Source organism: Podarcis melisellensis (assembly GCF_964234715.1).
Source record: "Podarcis melisellensis genome assembly, chromosome: 1".
In the NCBI taxonomy this organism is placed as follows: domain Eukaryota; kingdom Metazoa; phylum Chordata; class Lepidosauria; order Squamata; family Lacertidae; genus Podarcis; species Podarcis melisellensis.
Window position 1 is genome coordinate 72,037,357 of NC_138528.1, and position 19,282 is coordinate 72,056,638.

Sequence of the window (19,282 nt, forward strand, 5' to 3'; positions counted from 1 at the left end):
AAGGTTAATTAAGGTCTCACTCGCCTTCCATTTCCACCATATTCACAGATGCATATTTCTTGCAACCAATTTGAGGTGGCCCCAGAATTGCAGCCCTTCGCCATATATATAACATACACTGCTCACTTGGATAGAACCCCTGTCTTCAGACATGCAGGCAAGTAACCCTTTCCAAAGCATCTGGGTTCAAACAGGCTCTCACTTGCAAGTTATTTGTTTTAGTGGTCTAACAGAAAACCTCTTAGACCAACTGCAAGCCTTGATCTCTCACAACAGGTACCAGACAAGGGAGAAGCTCTCTTTTTTTTGACACCTTTCATATAACAGGTACAAAGGACATTACAAAAAGGTTGCTTTTTGTCCCCATTGCTTCCAATGGAGTTGCGCTTCTCTAGATCATGAGATGCCAAAGACAAGCAACAAGCAGCATTTTTTTTTTTTAAGTGCTGACTTTTAATTAACAAGGTGAAATTCTACTGGAGTTCTGCATGCATCCCTCAGAGACCTATGAGACGCTTGTATCTGGATTTGACTCTAATACATGCGCGCGCACACACACACACCTCTTCTTATACAATAAAAAAAAGCTTTACGGGAATAGCAGAAACATAACAGGTTTAAAAATTAAAAATCCAAAGCAGCAAGTTATCAACCCCTCAAGAAAAAAACATCTGGCAGGCTTTTAATATCTAATACCTATTCCAAAAACCCAGGACTTCTTCAGCCATAAATAAACGTGTGCCTAACTTTGGAACGTTTTAATTAGACAGATTATCATAAAAGGAAAAGTTGGGAAAATAGGATCAAGTTGCTGGTTTTCCTCTAATATAAAACTTAGGCGATTTAATCAGAAACAAAATAATAGTTTTGCCTGTTGGCTAACAAAAAAAGCCCCTTCTTATAAGACTATTCACTTTGCAGCAGCAGCAGCAGCAGCCTCCTCCCGCCCCGCTCCAACCATCCAGCCTTTCCCGCGATGTGGCTGGGCTGCCGCACAAAGGTCGCAAGCAAACAGCACTCAGAAGCAGTAGGCTTTCCACTACCTGCGCGCTACCGACCCAGTAGGGCTTTCTCAGCATCTAGCCTGGTCAGAAAGTGATGGGCTACCACTGCGACTCCGGGTTGTCTCATCAGGTCAGCTTCAGTCAAGTGTTATCCCAGGAGAACATTGAAGGGGAAAGGGGGAGAAGCCTGGTTGGCCGTTGTTAATATTCTACTGCAGTCCGGAATTGGGAGATCAGGTTTTAGCTACTCAGTGCAGTGACTAGAACTGAAACACACAAACAGCACCTCGCTTCCCCAGCTGGAGCGCGCTCCCTACATTGCCCAACAAACACAGGAGGAATCTTTCACACACACACACATATGCATTACTCGTGTTTAGTATTAACCACACGCACGAAGGACAACAGGACGCCACTGTGGGCTTTGCTCGTGTGTGAGAGAGAGCGCGCGCGCTAAGGAGCGACGTAAACAGACCCAAAATAATAATTATATATATAAAAAAACCACAACCCGCTAATATTGACCGCTTGGTGCCGGGCTGCCTGCGTCTATTTCGTTTCCAGGCAGTGCCGGTGTGCCTGGAGGGGCGAGTGTTCATCCATCGCCCTCCTCAGCCCACGCCGAGCGCGCCACCGCGCACCCACTTCGGCATCCGCGCGGCTTGGCGCCCGCTCGCCACCTCCTCTCCTGGACGCCGACGCTGACCAGCGGGGAGGAGGCAGCGGGGGACCCCTCCGGAAGCGAAAAGCAGAGCTGGAGCAACAGCTGCACGCGAAAAACACCCGCAAGAACCCCGCGCGGGAAAGAGCCCTCACCTCGCCTCAGGAGCCGCAGCCGGCGCGCGCGAAGCAGGCGCCTTGGACTCTCTGCCTTGGCGCCTTCCCCTCCCCCCCCCGCGCCCGCTTCCCTTCCAGGGGCTTCCCGCCCACCGCTCTGGCGGGGCTGCGCGCGCTCTCCCAGCCGCCTTTCCTTCCCCCCTCCCACGGCAACAGCAGCACCCACACCCGCGTTCTCCCTGCCCCCCCCTCACGCCCCCACCTGCTCAATCTCGCCGCGCCTCAGGTATATGGAAAGGAAGCGAAGAGAGGCGGGAGACTCACGCTGCGGAAGAGACCACCAGAGGCAAGGCCGGGAGAGAGGTGTTTGCGCGCGCGTGCGTGCGTGTGGTGGGTGCGCGCTCTCTCCCTCTCCTTCGACCCACTGCAAAGGCCCCCTCCTCTTCGTCGCTCAGGCAGTCTGGTCTGCAAACCCACCCACCCCAACTCCACGCTGCAGAGCTCCACCCCACGGCACAATTCAAAGCCGTCTCCCGCCCCCCACTAAAACAAAAAAACAAAAAAAAGGTACCTCAGGGCGCCAAGCGGAAGGCCACGCCAATGCAACTCTCTCTCTCCCTCTTCCCCGCCGGTGAGGTAAAAGCCTCCCAGAAACGCTTCGCGCGCCGTCCCGACGCCCCTACACACTCTGCAGAGCTTCAAACCTGACTCACCTCAACAGAGGAAGCCGGCCTCTGTCTCCCGGATGGAGGTGTTCGCTGTGTTTTTTCGGCGGTACGGGGGGGGGAGGCTCTCTGCACATGCACAGGAGCGCTCTCTTCTTCGTGCAGACCAGGCTTGAGTTGTGACACTTGGAGATAGGTTTGGGGGCTAAGCCCTGGGCTGGCCTGCTCCAACCCTCAGTTCATTTGTGGAAAAGCCCCCTCCCCTTTTATTCAACCCCCACCTATTTCTTGCTACACAGGCTGCCGCCACACACTGCAGAGCGCCAGCCCAATAATGATGCACAGCTCGATTCTCCACATAGTATACCTGCTCCACCTCCCCACAATATGTTCCCAAATTCTGCTATTGCTTGCCCCTGTATTTTAGGAAGCGAAAACCTTACAGCTGTGAAGGGTCCCCATCTGCTTTCCACAATGCTGGGTCCTTCCAGCTGTAAGACAAAACCCCTGGCTAATAAAGCTCTCTAAACCATTCCCCTGTTTTTCAGGATGCAACCTGCCTTCCTCAAGGTGTAACAGAAATGCCCTCGCCTCCTCCTTTGTGTTGCTTCAGGCACTGTGGCAGGTGAAGAGACTTCATGTGTTTGGGGAGGGTCATTTTGAGTGGCGGAAAGCCTCCGTCCCCATGCTGTATGCAGATGCTCCCCCCACAGGGAAGGGCTGCATGGCTGGCTGGCTGCGGTAGCAACAACAGCCGCCCACATCCCCCATTAAAACCGCTCTCCCCCATACCTCTCGTCTCTTTTCAGCTCAGTGGCTTGACTGACAGAAAGCCTTTCAAAGGCCGCCCACGCACACACTCGCACACAGACATACATATTTCTCTGAAAGAGAGAGAGATGGGGAAGAGGGGAGGGGAGAGAGGGAAAACATGAATGAAATGCTCAAGTGGCAGAAATGCCCAGAAGCAAGTGAGGGCCAGGGAGCAGGGGGAGGAGAGATGGACACAGAGGGAAGAGACCGACCAGATCATCAGAGGACAACCACATGTGGACCTCTTCCTCTTTCAGGCAGTGACAGCAGTATATCATATTTTTCATTAAAGACAAATATAGTGTAGACCCAACCCACATAAGAGGTCAGCTGCAGGTCCTATTCACACAGTTATGTGTGCTGGGCTTGACACATCTGCACATTGCAGTTCCCTGGCAGCCCACTGCCAGCCAGACCTGTAGAGGCATCACCATATGCAGTGTCCCACTTTTGCCATGTCGCCCAAAAGAGGGACACTTCCAGCAGCATGCCATAAGTATGACTTGGTGAGAAAGGCAGCGCATGCACATGAATGGCTAGCTGGGAAATGTGCAGAAGGCATTGCTAAGGAGGTGCGGTGTCTTTACAAGTGCTTTGTGTGCAGAATTTGCATTCAGATGGGCTCATGTGCATAAAAGTACCTCTCCGTGAGGCCCTGGAGAGACACCACCAGTCAGTGTAGAGTACCCAGTACTGACTCAGGGAGGCATTCACACTTGGGAATACATCCCTTTGAACTGGGGTTGTTTCTGAATAGGATTGCGCTGTAGCCTTTCAGTAAGACAAGTTTCTGTGTACAGTACTGTGGAGAAGAACATAGGTACCATTTAGTCAGCACCAAAACATCCTTACATCCTGTCATGGGTGCTTAGCTGAGATTCCTGCATTGGGTGGGGGGTGGACTAGAAGACTCTTGGGTCCCTTCCAGCTCCAAGATTCTTTGATTCTATGATATGCAGCAGCACACTGATTTTATCTTTTCCCCAGGATTGGTTGAAACCTGCAAAAGAAGATTTGGGTGGGGTGGGGGGAGAGGCCCTTAGAAAATGTCAAATCTATGAGATATTTCTTACAAAGTACCCCAGCTTCTGCTATGGTAGCCTGTCCCTCAGAAGGGAAGTTCTCTTTTGGCTTGCCGGGGCAAGAAGAGAGCCTCCATTATAGTAACTCGGGCAGGGGACATTCTGATAATTGATTGCTGTCTCCTTCCTTGTAAATCTTTGCTGTCCTCTTTTATCACAGGTAAATTTTAAGGTAAACAGAGGAGCATGAGGTTCCTTCCAGATGTGTTAAGCCAAGATATGATTTCATAAGATGTCACACCTCACCCACCCCGCAGCAATATATAACTAGTAAGTTTCAATAACGTTGAGGATCCTGTCACAAAAGCCACAAAATATGTGTTTTCCCCTACTTACTAGAACAGAAGAAGAAAGATGCATTTTTGGAGGCCATTTCTCCATGAGAGAAACTCCTTCTGACTAGCACTATTTACAAATAACATCAGACTACTGTAGCCCATGCAGAGTCCCCCGCTCTGTTCTGCTTAGCTTCCAGTTCAACATGCCAGCTGTCACCCGTGATAGCTGAACAGAAGCTCCATATTCAGATGCAGTGTACCTCCAAATGCCAGATTTGGAAAATGAACAATGGGGGAAGGCTGTTACTTTCATGCTCTACTTGTGGCCTTCTTGGAAGGAATCTGGCTTCCCCTGTTTAAAACAGGATGCTGAGCTAGAGGACCTTGGTACCAATCTTGTAGAGCTGCTTTTATATATGTTGTTTCCCATGCCTTCGTGGCATTACAATGAGCTTTTATAATTTGGCATCCAGCTACTCCATTCATTCCCCTTTCCTCCTCCAGTCAGTCAGCATTCCATGTCCACGGTACATGCTATGTCCTCATTGGGCTGCTTGGGGGGGTGTTGTTTTTCATTTTGGGCCCCACCCAATTTCCCCATTAGAGCCTTGAAAGTGTCTGCTGGTGTCAATGGGCAGTTCTATCTTCTGATCATGGGAACATTTTAACACAGTTTCTTAGTCTGAACATGGCATATAGGTTCCTCTTAGTGCTCCCTTTCAAGCCACTCAGTGCCATCCATACCTACCACCTGGTTAAATATCTCAACATTTCATATCATTAAGTTCTGATGGGGCTGTTTTGGGGTTGTCTCCCCCTTGAGGGTTTTCCTGGAGGTTGGCTCAGCTCAAGCACTTTGGCTTTGCTGGTTCTCTGTCTGAAGGGTAAATGGGTATGCAGGAGTCTGTCCATGATCAGCCTGGCATGAGAGACCACCAGGATTGGGGGCTTCTTCAAAGTTGGCAGGTAAGGGCTCATGTTCTGCACCTAGGTGTCTTTGGAAGATTTCCCTGGTCCTTTGCTGTTCACACCTGAGAATAATCAACAGATATCACAGCTGTACTTTTCACATTACAGCTGGAAAACACTTTCCCCAAATGGTATCATGACTCCAAGGATAAAGGCAACTGGGTTCCTGAAGTTTGCCAGGAGGCAGTCCCCTAAGCAGTCATGCCTCTAGAGGCCTCATTGGAGGAGCCACCCTAGCAGCCAGAGAAAAGGTCATTTTACTTCCTACCTTGGATTCAGGCTCTTCCCCTGAACTATCTGCATCTTATTCAAACACAGCCCCTATAGCTACCATGCAGGCTCCCTCCATGAAAGCAGGGTTTCACACACATGTCTCCCTGCAGAACTATCTGAAGCTTCAGTCACCACCACACTACCCCAAGCAGTGCTAATGCAACAAACTCCTTAATACCTGGTAGTGAGTCTCTGTATCTGGTATGGAGCTCTCCATGGTCCTGGCCCTTGGCTATCTAACCTGCACTTTGCTGCACTTTGACTAAATGCCCCTATAGATTCCAGGAGAGGAGCATGAGGTAGAGTAATGAAGGGAAACCTGTGCCCTGTAGGAGTATCATTATCCCTGACTATTATCCATGGTAGCTGAGTGATGGAGGTCAGCAATATCTGGGCTCCATAGATTTCCATCCTTGCGGCAAAGGGCCTCAGCCAATTGAAGGGAACTGTATACATTAAGAGCCAGTGTGAGGTAGAGGCTCACCACTCTTCTGAGTAATACCCCTCCCCACCCTCTCACTATATATAAGGGTCTGGTGACTTCTGTTTCAGTGTATCTGAAGAAGTGTGCATGCACACAAAAGCTCATACCAATAACAAACTTGGTTGGTCACTAAGGTGCTACTGGACGGAATTTTTTATTATTATTTTAAGCTGTTGCAGTTAGACTGGGGTTCAAATTTCTGTTCATCTGTGAAACTTATTCAGTGTCCTTAGACCAGCCATTCTCTCTCAGCCTCACTATCACAGGGTTGTTAGTGTGGGTGGAGGAGGCATAAATGCTGCCCTCATCTACGTGGAGAAACTGGGGGATTAAAATATCAAGCACATATTTTTGCAAATGCTAACATTACAGATTTAGCATGTAGCACATGGATTCACCTCCAAAAAGGATAATGCAATATGCCACACAGCCTTTTCATTCATTTCTATAGTATGCTGGATCACTGTAGTTATAATGAATCCACACGCATAAACTGACTACAGTTTTTATTGAAGTCAGTTTCTACGCCTTGGTTTTCATCAACTTGATGTTCTGACCAGAGGTTTATAATCACTCTGGGATCTTTTCAAAGCTATATTGTTAACTTTCATCAAGAAGTACCTTGTTAAACCCAATGACAGATTTATTTCTGTTTTAGTGAAGAAAGTTTGTTTTATTATTCCTGAGCTATTAAAGGTATTATGAAACCAAAGTAATATATGATTTCAGGTCCTTTAAGGACTTGAGCTGCTACATAAGGGAAAAGCCATTGTTTGTCCCAGTAGCCTTTGCTATAACTTGAAATATGTTTTGCATCTGGTGTGATCTAAGTTAATCAACACCGCATTGCCCTCCTGTGCACCATCTTGAGATTGTTGGAAACTAGGTTTTCAAAGTTTTCTGTTCTGCTCAGATTCTCCCCGCCCCCCGCTCCATTTTTGTTCGTGTAATTTGCTTAACATTAAACTTGTGGCATTTTTGTTGGTCCTGATAAAGTTGTCCTACTCTTGCAGACTACTAGTAGGACTTGCAACAATACGTTGCAGTGTTTTCTTCTTATTAATTCTGTCAGTGAGAGCTATTTGACATTGGAATGGACTCCCTTGGAAGTTGGTGGATTCTCCTTCCTTGGAGGTTTTTACTAAGAGGTTGGATGGCCATCTATCATGTATGCTTTAGTTGAGATTCCTGCATTGCAGAGAGGTGGACTAGATGACCCCTGAGATCCCTTCCAGCCCTTCTATGATTGTTTAGAGTACAGGGATGGCATTTACAACAAATAGTGCTGCATGGCTACTGCATAAGGCTTGAGGTGATAGTAAAAGCTTAATATATACTGTACAGTTTATGTGTGGGTGGCTTTTAGCAAATGAGAGGGGGACATTTGAGAGTCACTTGGCTAGTTCTTCAGCTACCTGCCTTCATGTTTCAAAGTTTTTATGTTCATATTAATGTGTCAGCATGACTCATCTACAGAACATATTACTGCCAGTGCTGTTGTAGCCCTTGTTCTGAGTCAGAAAGTGACTTTGTGACAGAGAATTCTGGTGAGCCCAGTCCTAGTGATTTTCCCAGTGGGACACACATTGTTATTAGGTATTGGCACACTCTGAGTCATAGCTCAACATGGCAGATGAAAGCTGACTTGCACATGAAAAAGGAAGTGGGTTTCATTACTCTCAGTTAATTATTTCTGAATTTTCACTCTTCTACCTGAATGGGATGCAGCATTAATTGCACAATGCATTTTTCAATCAATCAGCATAGGTGATTTGTAACAACCTATCTGCCTGATGTTTTCTCAAAGGAACACTCCATAAGCAAAACAGCTCCACAAGCCTATTCACAGGTAACACTACTCAACAAAGAAATGGAAACCAATGCCATATCATCCCAGCAAGACGATCCAGGTGTGAAAAACCAGCAAGGGTCTCAGTTTTGTTATGTCATAGACATGACTTTTGGTGTGAATGAAACTGTGATCTTATACCTATCAGGAGCCTGGAGTTGTGGGACAAGGTCAAAAGTCAAAAGTGGAGAGCAAGTCAATACCAAGAAGCAAACTAGGAGGCAGGACCAAAAAGCAAGCCAGACGTTTGGACTGAAGAATGAACTAAAGGATACAGGGAAACACCACAGCCCAGGAAGACTGTTGTCTGAGCAAGGCTCAAGTGGAATAGCTAGCCTGAGTAGGTGGAGTCGGTCGAGTGTCTGAGGGTATTCCACTTGGTTACTAGATGCTGCAATCTGCAGTTCAGTGACTCACTACATATGGCAGCTTTGCACAGATGCAAAGAATGGGACAAATAGTTTGCTCATGATAGTTTCACATATCCAAGCACCACATCCAGCAGGTTTCTATGCAAGTCTAATCACTAGTTTCGTGTGAATAACATTTTCTGTGCTAGTTATTTTTCTTACAGTTAATCTCTTTGCTGTGATATCTTTTCCTATCCCAAAAATAGTGTCATATATGCACATATATCATTAGGGGTTCTTGTGTTTGTAGCCACCTTCTAAAGTATTAAGAAATTCTTATTAGTAACTTAAAAACAAACAAACCTAATTGCTCCCCAGCTTGGTTCTTGGCTTCCCATGTCTATAATCTACTTCACTGTATTTTAATGTGATTCTTTTGGCAGTTCCTCATTTGGATTGCACTTGCAGTTCTGTTCTTGCAACATGTATAAACTTCTGAATGCAAGGGCAATTCCTTCCATGTGACAACACTGTCCTGACTCTTCCACTGTGATGTTCCTGCAATGGGGCCACAAAACAACTTGACTTTTAAAGGCACAAATGACATTTTTGATGTTATTCATAAAGTGAAGGACGATGCAATTCTACATGTTGGAAATGGTCTATTAAATATTATACGACAGAGCTGGAGAGAGGGGCTCCGATGACACTTTTCCACTTTTGTTGTCATGGTTACTGTGATGTCATTAAAATGCCATGGTTACCAGAATCTTCATTTGTATCAAATATTAGAGAAAATAGAGAGGGTTTTATCCCCAAAGTTTAGGGAAGCATTGTTTTAGAAGTACAAAAAATATGCTTTAAAAGAAAGAGAATCCCAGTGGTTATAGTTCATTCGTACAAAAGAAATTACTCATGGCTGACTGAATTAAATGTGTGAGTTGCCTTGCATTGCTCTTTGAAATAGGCTTTTAAAAATTCTGTTATTCTTTGAAAGTCATACATTATGGAATGTTGGGTGTAAAAAAATAAATTCCTCTTATGCTTTTGTATGACTTTAATGCTCTTGATTCTTAATCAGGGTATGCCACACCACTAGTAACAGTACACTCATATAGTCACCTACCTGGGAGTAAGCCCTCTGGAATGGAATAGGATGTGCTTCTGAGTTGACATTTGTAGAACTGGACTGCATTAGGATTTGTTTTACTTAAGGAACTAAACAAAACGTGAAAATACCCAAGAAGGGAGGTGTAGTGGCTTCAGTGTATATAATGATCCATTGACTGAAGAAGCCTGATCAAAGATAAATCAATAGATTACTGAGACTGTCTGCCTGACAATTTATCTCTTGGCTGAAACAGCAAAGCAGTGGAATGGGAGACAGTAAAAATGACCTTGCTAAGGCTAAACAGAGATATCAGTAAGCATATATCTCTTTGCACTACACCTATGTACATCATGTTATGCTTTGTGTATTCATTTAGGGAGGGCATACACAGCAAATGAGAAACAAATATGCATTTGTTGGTGTGCTGGAAATGGATCACACAGAAGTGCTAATGGCAATACTTGCCACACAGACCATTGTGAAGAAAAGTCTACACACACACACACACACACACTTGCCCTTTGAAGATCACCTTTAATCATTGTGTCTGCATTTTCAGACCTTTGTTGTGACTTCATTATCAGCCATGAGATCTTTTGTCCTACAGCAGTCAAAAAGGCAAAAGCATTATTGTAATCCACTGTACACAAAACAGAGCGACAAAGGAGAGTCAAAGGAATTTCAAAGGCTGCAGAGGTGGAAAATGCCAAGTCAAACAATAGCCCCCTTGCTTGTTCCTGTTAGTGCATTAGCTTTTCTATAAGTGGCCATACCTTTTCTTTAAAAACAAACAAAAACGAGTAGCAGTAATACTGCATACCAACAGTTATTAATTCCTGTCAGGAGTATAGTACACCTGTCTCAGTGGCAACAGCTGCAACTACATGTGACTATGTGGAAATGAACGAAATACATTTCTGAAGTCATAAGGAAACAATGTCTGAAATAAATACTGTCACAATCAACAGGTCTTAATTGCCCTGTGTTTAATGCGAGGTCAGTAAAAGCCGGGTTTAAGTGAAGTTAAAAATTTCTACAGCTGATAAATTCTCTGGATCTGCATCAGGTCCCTCATACTGACATCTTACCACCACAGTATCTCACGGGGTTTATGGCTTGCATCCTCAAAAGCTTTCTGGATCTTGCTCTCCGTTGAACTGTATACATAGCAAGCCACCATTTGTGGTGGTAGCGGTGGGTGGTTCAGGGACGCAGACTTATAAAAAATATTGGGGGGGGCCGGGAAAGCTCATGAATAATAAATAAGCTCATGAATATGCAAATAAAGTGGCGCCGCCTCCTCGTGAGCGAATAGGGGAGAGCGTGCTGCGCCTATTAATCAGCTCCAAAGGAAATTGGGTGGAGCTTTTGCTCGGGAGGGAGGGCAGGAGGCATGCAGCCCGCCCCTCCCTGTGCATTTTGGGCTGGGGGAGGGGCGGCGATGGCGCTCTGCTGGAGGGGCGCCGGAGATTATTGGGGGGGGGCGGAGCCCCCCCAAACGAATTTTTGAGGGGGCTCGGGCCCCCTCAAGCCCCATGGAGTCGGTGCCTATGGGGTGGTTGTTACTTTCTCCATGACAGTGGCAAAACTAAACAGAGCAATCCTAATGTCCAATTCCACAGTAAACTGCCTGCTGTCCTCACTTGTTGTTATTGGGTGTATGAGTTAGATCCTACAAATGAGCAGAGCAAGCCTATGAGAGAAGAGAAGGTGGCAGAAGAGAGGCAAGAGAAGTCAGAAGACTGAGAGTAGCAAAACTTCAGATGACTCCAGAAAACGAAGTCTGGCTCAGAGAAATGAGGGAAGGACGGAGGGAATGTCTGAGGGGTGAAAGAAAAGAGAGAGGAAGAATGGGCAGTGAAATGACCAGGAAGTAAAGAGGAAAAAAGGAGTTTACACAGGGCAGTAGGACCAGACCAATACATTTTGGCACTTGAGGCAAACCACAAACTAGGGTCCTGCTCCCTGCCAAACACAGGAGCCAACTCCTAGGGGTCTTTGCCCCCCAAAAAAAATTATATTTGAGGGGCCCAACCCCACAGTTGATGGGAATTGCCATTCAAATGGTGTGTGCACCATGTCATGTTTTTGCGAAGTGGGGCTTACCTGCTCCCCTCAACATTTTATTCAAGTTGGCACCCCTGTTGCCAGGGAAGAAGGGGTGAGTGAAGACCTATATCAGGAACGGGGGGGGGGGGAATACATTGGGGTCTGCTGTCCCTATGAAGCTTGCCACCAGAGGTAGTCAGCTCATCTTGCTTCAGGAGTGAGCTGGTCCTATAGGGTAGTATTCAACTACAGTGGTACCTCGGGTTACGTACACTTCAGGTTACATATGCTTCAGGTTACAGACTCTGCTAACTCAGGAATAGTACCTCGGGTTAAGATCTTTGCTTCAGGATGAGAACAGAAATTGTGCTCCGGCGGCACAGCGGCAGCAGGAGGCCCCATTAGCTAAAGTGGTGCTTCAGGTTAAGAACGGACCTCCGGAACGAATTAAGTACTTAACCCGAGGTACCACTGTACTGCATCCTGGCAGTTACTGGAGCACAAGAGCACTCCCCCCCCGCCCTTTGATTTGCTGTAACTGGTGCTTAGAAGCATTACTGCCTCCAGCAGTGGAGCGTATGCCCACCCTGACCAGGGTGGGCATGTGGGGCATGCCTCCAAGGGGGTGGGGCACAGAGGGTGCCCTCTGCGCGTCACAGTTCAGGCTTAGGAGAGGGGTGAGGAAGCTGCTGCCCACTCTCCTCCTGCTCCGGTCTGACCTGGCAGTGGAGCTGCTGCAGCCAGGCAGGAGGTGCCTCACAGCCAAGGAGGGTGGGCAGCAGCACTGCCACCCACTCACCTGTTCTCCTTCCCTGGGTGAGGCCTGACCTGGGCCCCGCAGAGCTGCACCAGGCACAAGCGCCGCAGTCGAAGCGCAGCTCCTTCTACCACGGAGTCAGGCTCCAATGAAGGAGCTGGGGCTGGGACCACGGCACCCACAGCACCCCCCCTGCTTGCTGCCAATTCCAAATTGCCCAGCTGAAGCCTTCTTAGAGGGGTAAGGTAAAGGTAAAGGGCCCCCTGACCATTAGGTCCAGTCGTGACTGACTCTGGGGTTGCGGCGCTCATCTCGCTTTATTGGCCGAGGGAGCCGGCCTATAGCTTCCGGGTCATGTGGCCAGCATGACTAAGCCGCTTCTGGCGAACCAGAGCAGCGCACGGAAACGCCATTTACCTTCCCACCGGAGCGGTACCTATTTATCTACTTGCACTTTGACGTGCTTTCAAACTGCTAGGTTGGCAGGAACAGGGACCGAGCAACGGGAGCTCACCCCGTCGTGGGAATTCGAACCGCCGACCTTCTGATCAGCAAGTCCTAGGCTCTGTGCTTTAACCCACAGTGCCACCAGCTCCCTCCATCTTAGAGGGGTAGTTGGTTGCAGACCTGTTTGCTATGCTTTGCTCCTGTTGTTTGCAATCTGTAGCTGGTTTCCCGCCCCCCCCCCTACATGCAGCGGTGTAGCTCAGGTGCCCGGGGCGTTGCATGCGTCTTCTGCCCAGGGGCGGGGCAAGCCACCCATTGGGAGGGGTGAGCTGGGGCAGGGTGTGCTGCATCGAGCCTCGCCACCCGCCCCAGCTATAGGGTGACTGAGGAAGATGTGGCGGGTGGGTGCAAGCCCCACGCTATCGTTTTGGGCAGCATGGAGCCTGCCGGTGCGCAAGCCACTGCATCACATAGCCCATAGCCATTTTGTCACCCCCTTCAGGGATGACACCCAGGGCGGCCTGCACCCACCACACCCCACTTCCTACATCCCTGACAGCCTTCATCTGCAGAGGTACAGCATAATCATTGCTAGCAGTGCACATTAGCTCTCTCCTTCATGGATTTGCATAATCCTCTTGCTTGTGGTTCAGCTGTGACTACACATTGTTGCCTCTCCCCAGGAGTTCTGAAGCCTCCAAGCCAACTCTGATGACTTGGGCCCTGGTTCTGTGTCTAAGTAGCTAGGAAACACACGGTGCAGAGGAGCAGTCCTGTACAGGCCTTCCCCAATGTGTTTAACTGTTAAAATAATATATTCCTCTTTGGTTCCGAATAGTCACACACATCACCAAGACAATGGACACGCAAGCATAACACAGTGAAATTGCACTTGATTGCATGATTACTCATTTCCTACTTTTAACTTAGGTTATGTTAGTAAGGCTGTTATACAAACTGTTGACACAGATTTAACAATACAGAATACAGTAGTGCAATGCACTGTGGGAGTGCGGAGCAATCTAGTTGTCCTGTGTGGGCTGAAGAAAGCATTAAAAATATTCTGATTACACAGGCTGCATAACTCTAAGATCAGTCATCTCGATTTGCAACACCCACTATCTTCTTTGGTGTGATTCCTATAATGGGCAGTCATGGCATGTAGCTGTCAGGGAACTGGACTTCCTTAATCACACAGGTGTGCTTGTGTTAAAGATTACTTTTTGGGTGCCTTTTTTATTTTTGTAAAGGGCAAGAGGTGGAGCTTGGAGCAGGTTTAGAACCTCAGCGGTCTACTCAGAAGTAAGCCCCACTGAATTTCAAAGGGCTACTCTCAAATAACAGAAAGTACACAGAGGATTTTGTTTAAGTGCTGCTACTGTTCTGGAAAGGAAGTGAAAGTAATTCCTTTACAGCAGAGATCACTAACCTTTTTAGGTCCATGGGAACATCTGAAATTTTGAGAGTGCTGTGGGTGCCACCCCTTCTGGTCAGTTCTCTACCTCCATCATTGCAGACAGGCCTGGGAGAAGAGGGGGGAAATTGCGTGGTGGCTACAGGTATGTATGAGCATCCCTGGGGAGAGGGTTCCACAAGCTGGGAGCCACCTCAGAAAAAGTCTGTGCTCATGTTTCCAGCCTCATTGAGGTATTGCAGTACTGAGTCATTTCAAGTTATACAAAGGTCAAAGGCAGCATTTTGAATCGGGCCAGGACTGGTGTAATTAATATTCACAAACCACCTAGCCCACCTGTGATTTTCTTTCAGTATTTGCTGGAGCAATGTCTGAGTTGCTTCAGGTTCTCAGCTGGCTCCTGGCCCTTCACCAACCTGAGAATGGCCTGTTGAGTCTTGCCAGGCATCTTTGCAGGCATGTAGCAATGACAGTAAATAGATGGGGCTGTACTTTGTCCAGTTACATTTGGCCCATGAATCTTGAGTGACCTTACAAGATACAGATGCTCTGACCGGCTTAACTTTACATGGCATGACCTTTTGTTAATGAAATTCCATTTTTTTTAGACACAATGATATCTGGATATGAGGCCTCATGAACACAAGAGCAATATCCAAACTGCTCTTCAGGTTCATGCTAACGGGGGGAAAGAGAAGTTTTCCAACTATTTTTATTTCAAGAGAAAGTCAGAAGTCCTTCTATTTCCCCCTTTTCTGAGGTTTATTAAGAAGCAAACAAAAAGGCCATTAGATTCTCTCTAATATTCACGGTACATGATTGAACAAGGCATCATTGTTACAATTAGTCACAACCAATTCTGAATTATACCCTGTTTTAATTAAGTGCAGAGAGAGAAACTCCGCATGAATATTAAATGGGTTCATGGGGATACATTTCAGTATAATGAATACTCAATGAAACATGATGAAACATGACAAAGAAATTGCCATATTTCTGGTCACAGTTTCGGTCTTCCCATCCAAGGATCAGAATTACTTTATCAGGAACAGCTAATATGAGTCTGGTGAGCCTGTAGACCTGGATGTTGTCTGACTCCCATCAGCCCCAGCCAGCATGACTAATGGTTAAAGACGCTGGGAAACATGGATGAAGGAAGTTGATAGGAGTTTACCTGCTGATGGTCTCCCCACTAGTAGAGCCAAGCAGAAAGCCTTGAAATGGGGCATTCAGAGGGTGGGGGTGGGGCTGAGCCAGCCCAGGATCCAGTGGATCCTGAGTCATTTCCACAGCCAGTGCCAGCCAGCATCAGGCCTGTTCTGCGCCCAATCCCAGCAGCAGCCTGGCACTGAGATTGGATCGATCTGTCTACACCAGGCTTCCTCAACCTCGGCCCTCCAGATGTTTTTGGCCTACAACTCCCATGATCCCTAGCTAGCAGGACCAGTGGTCAGGGATGGTGGGAATTGTAGTCTCAAAACATCTGGAGGGCTGAGGATGAGGAAGCCTGGTCTACACCCTACCTTCTGATCCTACCATTGTGATCAACTGGGCTGTGAATGTGGTGGTGGCTCTCCCCAGTTCACAGAACTTTGGCAGCACAAAGCAGGTAATTTGGATTGCCCTGGTAGTCTAAGAAATGCTCCTGAGAAAGGTTCCCACTGAAGCTGGTTGGGCAATTTTCTTATTTATTACAGTTCCTCAAGCTCCTCACATTCTTCAGCATCATTCTGTGGCCTTTCTTTTCTTCTCTAAGTAAGATATTTGCCATTTACCTCTTTAAAAAAACCAACAACAACAAATTTCCCATATTATATAAAGTGTATATATATTATATAGTTTTAGCAGTGAGAAATAACCTTAGCTGGAGAATGACGTAACACATAAGGGAAAAAACCATGTCATGCTGAGCACCGTTGCGCCTTATCAGAGAAGACCATCAGCCTTGATTGGGAAATCAAGAGTTGTACAAGTCACGTTTTTTGCTCAGCACACGTTTCAGTGCATCTTCAAGGAGTTGTGAATCAGCCCCAAGGCTATTCCCCCCCCCATGCAGAACTAGTCCCCCATGACAGCATGCTTCAGGGAAGGGCCTGTGGCCCAGTGGTAGAGGGCATCCATGCGCAGCTTCACTCCGTGGTGCCTCCAGTGTTCAAGAGCCACTGCGAGTTCAAGCAGACACTGCTAGGTGGACCCCCAAATCGGACTCTGTGCATATGTGTGTGTTAACTTCAACTATACCACGCGAAAATAAAATAATACTTTAGTATTAGCCATAGGAAGCATACATTGTTACACATGAAAATGTGTATTACAGACAAAGGAAAGTAACTTGTTGCTTTTTGATATGGTGCGGTTGATAAACTTACTAGTATTGTTATTGTATTGATGCTGCCATCTAGTGGCTATTAGCAGGACATCCTTCTTCAGATTTCAATTTTCTTTAAAGTGCTTTCAGATTAGCAAAAATTTGCGATTACTGATAAAGCAATTTTCTTCTACATACCTTGTTAGTCTTGCCTCATTCATTCCTCTCCTCTACATTCCCTCCCTTCCTTTCCCTTTATCAAAACTTAGAGGCTGGAGGCGTGGGTGAATCTCTCTCTGTTGGTTCATCCGATAGAAAAGAAGTCCATAGTAATGAGTTTGTCTTTAAGGTGCCACACAATAGTGGTAATACGTTTCTTCCAGTGTAAACCCATGTAAATTTCTGCTGCAAACATGGTCAAAGGAGAATCATAGGCTGCATTCAGAATGCACTTTATTTCGGTTTTCTCACCAGATAATGGTCACACTTTATGTGATCTTTCACATGATGTAAAAGCCACAAGTAGTTATTTAGCACATTTCCGTGCCAATTGTTTCCAGGGGAAAAAAATCTGTTTGCAATCTTGTTGACTTGGATAACCATTAACCATAGGACAAAAGTTGGTGCAGTATCAATGCATACAGTACTTTCCTACCATTTTCATGGGGGAACAGAAGAGCACATGTGCATAAAGGGTGAGGTGGTGGCAACATGTCTGCTGTTGTGTCACTCAACTCACTGCCCACTGCTGGGAAGGAACTTTAGTACAACATGCTGGTAGATTGATCAAAAAGCCACATTTCTGTAATGCAAGAGGTAATGAAGTTCAAATGTTCAAAGGAACATTAGCAACCAGGACAGAAGTGCTGGTATTATAGCCAGGAAAACTAACGCAATAATACCTATGTCTGAATGCACTTGGTGAAATTTCCACAAATGTCTGTGTGTCTGTTTTGAAAAGCCTAGCCAGAGTAATAGTCCTTGCATTTCGGACAGAATGAACTGGTTTCAGGTAGAAGTAGGTCCTTGTAACATAGGGATTGTGGAAGTGCCCTTTGCAGAGAACTCTCTGTTGCCTGCTTCACGCAAGCACAAAGATTCCTTGTAGTACTAGCCCAATCCATGCAGCTGCAATGTGCGTGTGAATAGTGGCTGGGCTTGGTAGGGGGAAAACATGCCCTCGGCCCCCTCAGCATGGCCACAATATTCCTGCACACATTGCAGTTGTGGCAGGTTAGCATCCCAAATACATGGTTACAAGCAGCTTGGTGTATGTGGGCATTTGAAGGGGCAGTAGCATACTATATACAACTTCATCCTGATAACTTACCAATTTTCATTATGGCACATTGATTTCTTCACTATATTTGCCCTGATATATCCAGTCACTTTTGCTACAGTATCATCACCATGGTAAACGTGCAGAGGCCTGCAGTCATGATGACACATCTTTGTTAGCTTTCAAGAGCAAGAGGATGCAGGTGGGGAAATCTCAAGGAAAAAGCACCTAACAATGATGTCCTTAAGTCAACAGGTGGCGCCCTTGCCTGTAAATCAGCATGCTGTCTAGAACAGGCTTCCTCAACCTCGGTCCTCCAGATGTTTTGAGACTGCAATTCCCATAATCCCTGACCACTGGTCCTGCTAGCTAGGGATCATGGGAGTTGTAGGCCAAAAACATCTGGAGGGCCAAGTCTGAGGACAACAGGTTTGAAAAGGGGCAGGATAGAGAGAGGACTTCTGTTCATCTGGAAACCTGCTTCCCTTCCTTGTATGTATGAAGACTACCTGTGGTGCATCAGTGATTATGAAAAATATAACTCCAGGTAATATGTAACATGGAAGATTTAGGCTCTGTACTCAACTGTGGGCATCTAAACGAAATGGTGAGGCCAAACAGCCATATTGGATTCGGTTCCTTGATGCAGTTAGAATATTTTTTCCAGCAAAAAAATTATTTTCCTAAATAATAAAACTGTTAAGAACAATAACTGGCTACAAGCCTACTTATGTAATGCACAATCTCCACAAAAACACACACCATGATGTTGAGTATGTAGTGTCATTTCAAGCATATTCTCAATATCTTACTGGTTAATACAGCCTGTCCACAGACAAATTTGTGTAGCTGGTGGGAGAGATTATTATATAATTCCCTTTTGGTATAGTAAACACAGGCTAAGCTTCACAGAAATCACAAACAAAACATCACAAAAACTCCAATATTTGCATTTTTGGGTATCCCACCCCCAAAGAGCTAAGTGTCTACACTGTCGTTTTTTAATGCTCTTTAACAAGAGCAGTGGTTACAACCAACTTAGAAAGTTTAGAGGAATTATCTGTCAAAGCTTTGTTTTGCAGGCTTTTCAATAATAAACACGCTCCTGCCAAAGGTTGTTAGAAAACTGAAGCATATTATGAACTTGTCATATTTTTAGATATGAAAATGGCATTACATTACAAAGCAAACACCCTGTGAGATGCCTTGGACCTCAAATAACTTTGTGGAATACCTTCTGTCTTACAAAGCCAGCTGTCCTTTGAAACCTGGTGCCAAGGCCTTGTTGTATTGTGATGTGGCATCAGTGAGGGAGCACAAAAGAGTATTTGTCTGTTGTGACACATGATACAGAGGGGGGGCGGTGAGAAACC

At 46.3% G+C, this 19,282-nt stretch overlaps 1 protein-coding gene and 1 long non-coding RNA gene across 12 annotated transcripts in view; one reads left to right on the plus strand and one right to left on the minus strand.

The window, feature by feature from the left end:
• The window catches only part of PTPN5 (protein tyrosine phosphatase non-receptor type 5), a 70,251-nt gene extending 67,281 nt beyond the window's left edge, over window positions 1-2,970 (minus strand). For 2 of the 11 annotated variants that reach the window (XR_014166248.1, XM_081904024.1), the window contains exon 1: window positions 2,106-2,244. The gene's annotated coding sequence lies outside the window, so the exon portion shown is untranslated. Of the gene's footprint in view, window positions 1-1,820; window positions 1,896-2,043; window positions 2,258-2,352; window positions 2,464-2,494 lie in introns of those variants that run through there. The other 9 variants (XM_081904030.1, XM_081904027.1, XM_081904032.1 and 6 more) reach the window with 8 other exon arrangements.
• Window positions 2,971-3,029: 59 nt separating this feature from the next.
• LOC309366255 lies at window positions 3,030-9,599 on the plus strand. Its single transcript, XR_014166617.1, has 2 exons — window positions 3,030-3,071; window positions 8,113-9,599. It is a non-coding gene; the product is annotated as an uncharacterized lncRNA (long non-coding RNA).
• Window positions 9,600-19,282: the final 9,683 nt, after the last annotated feature.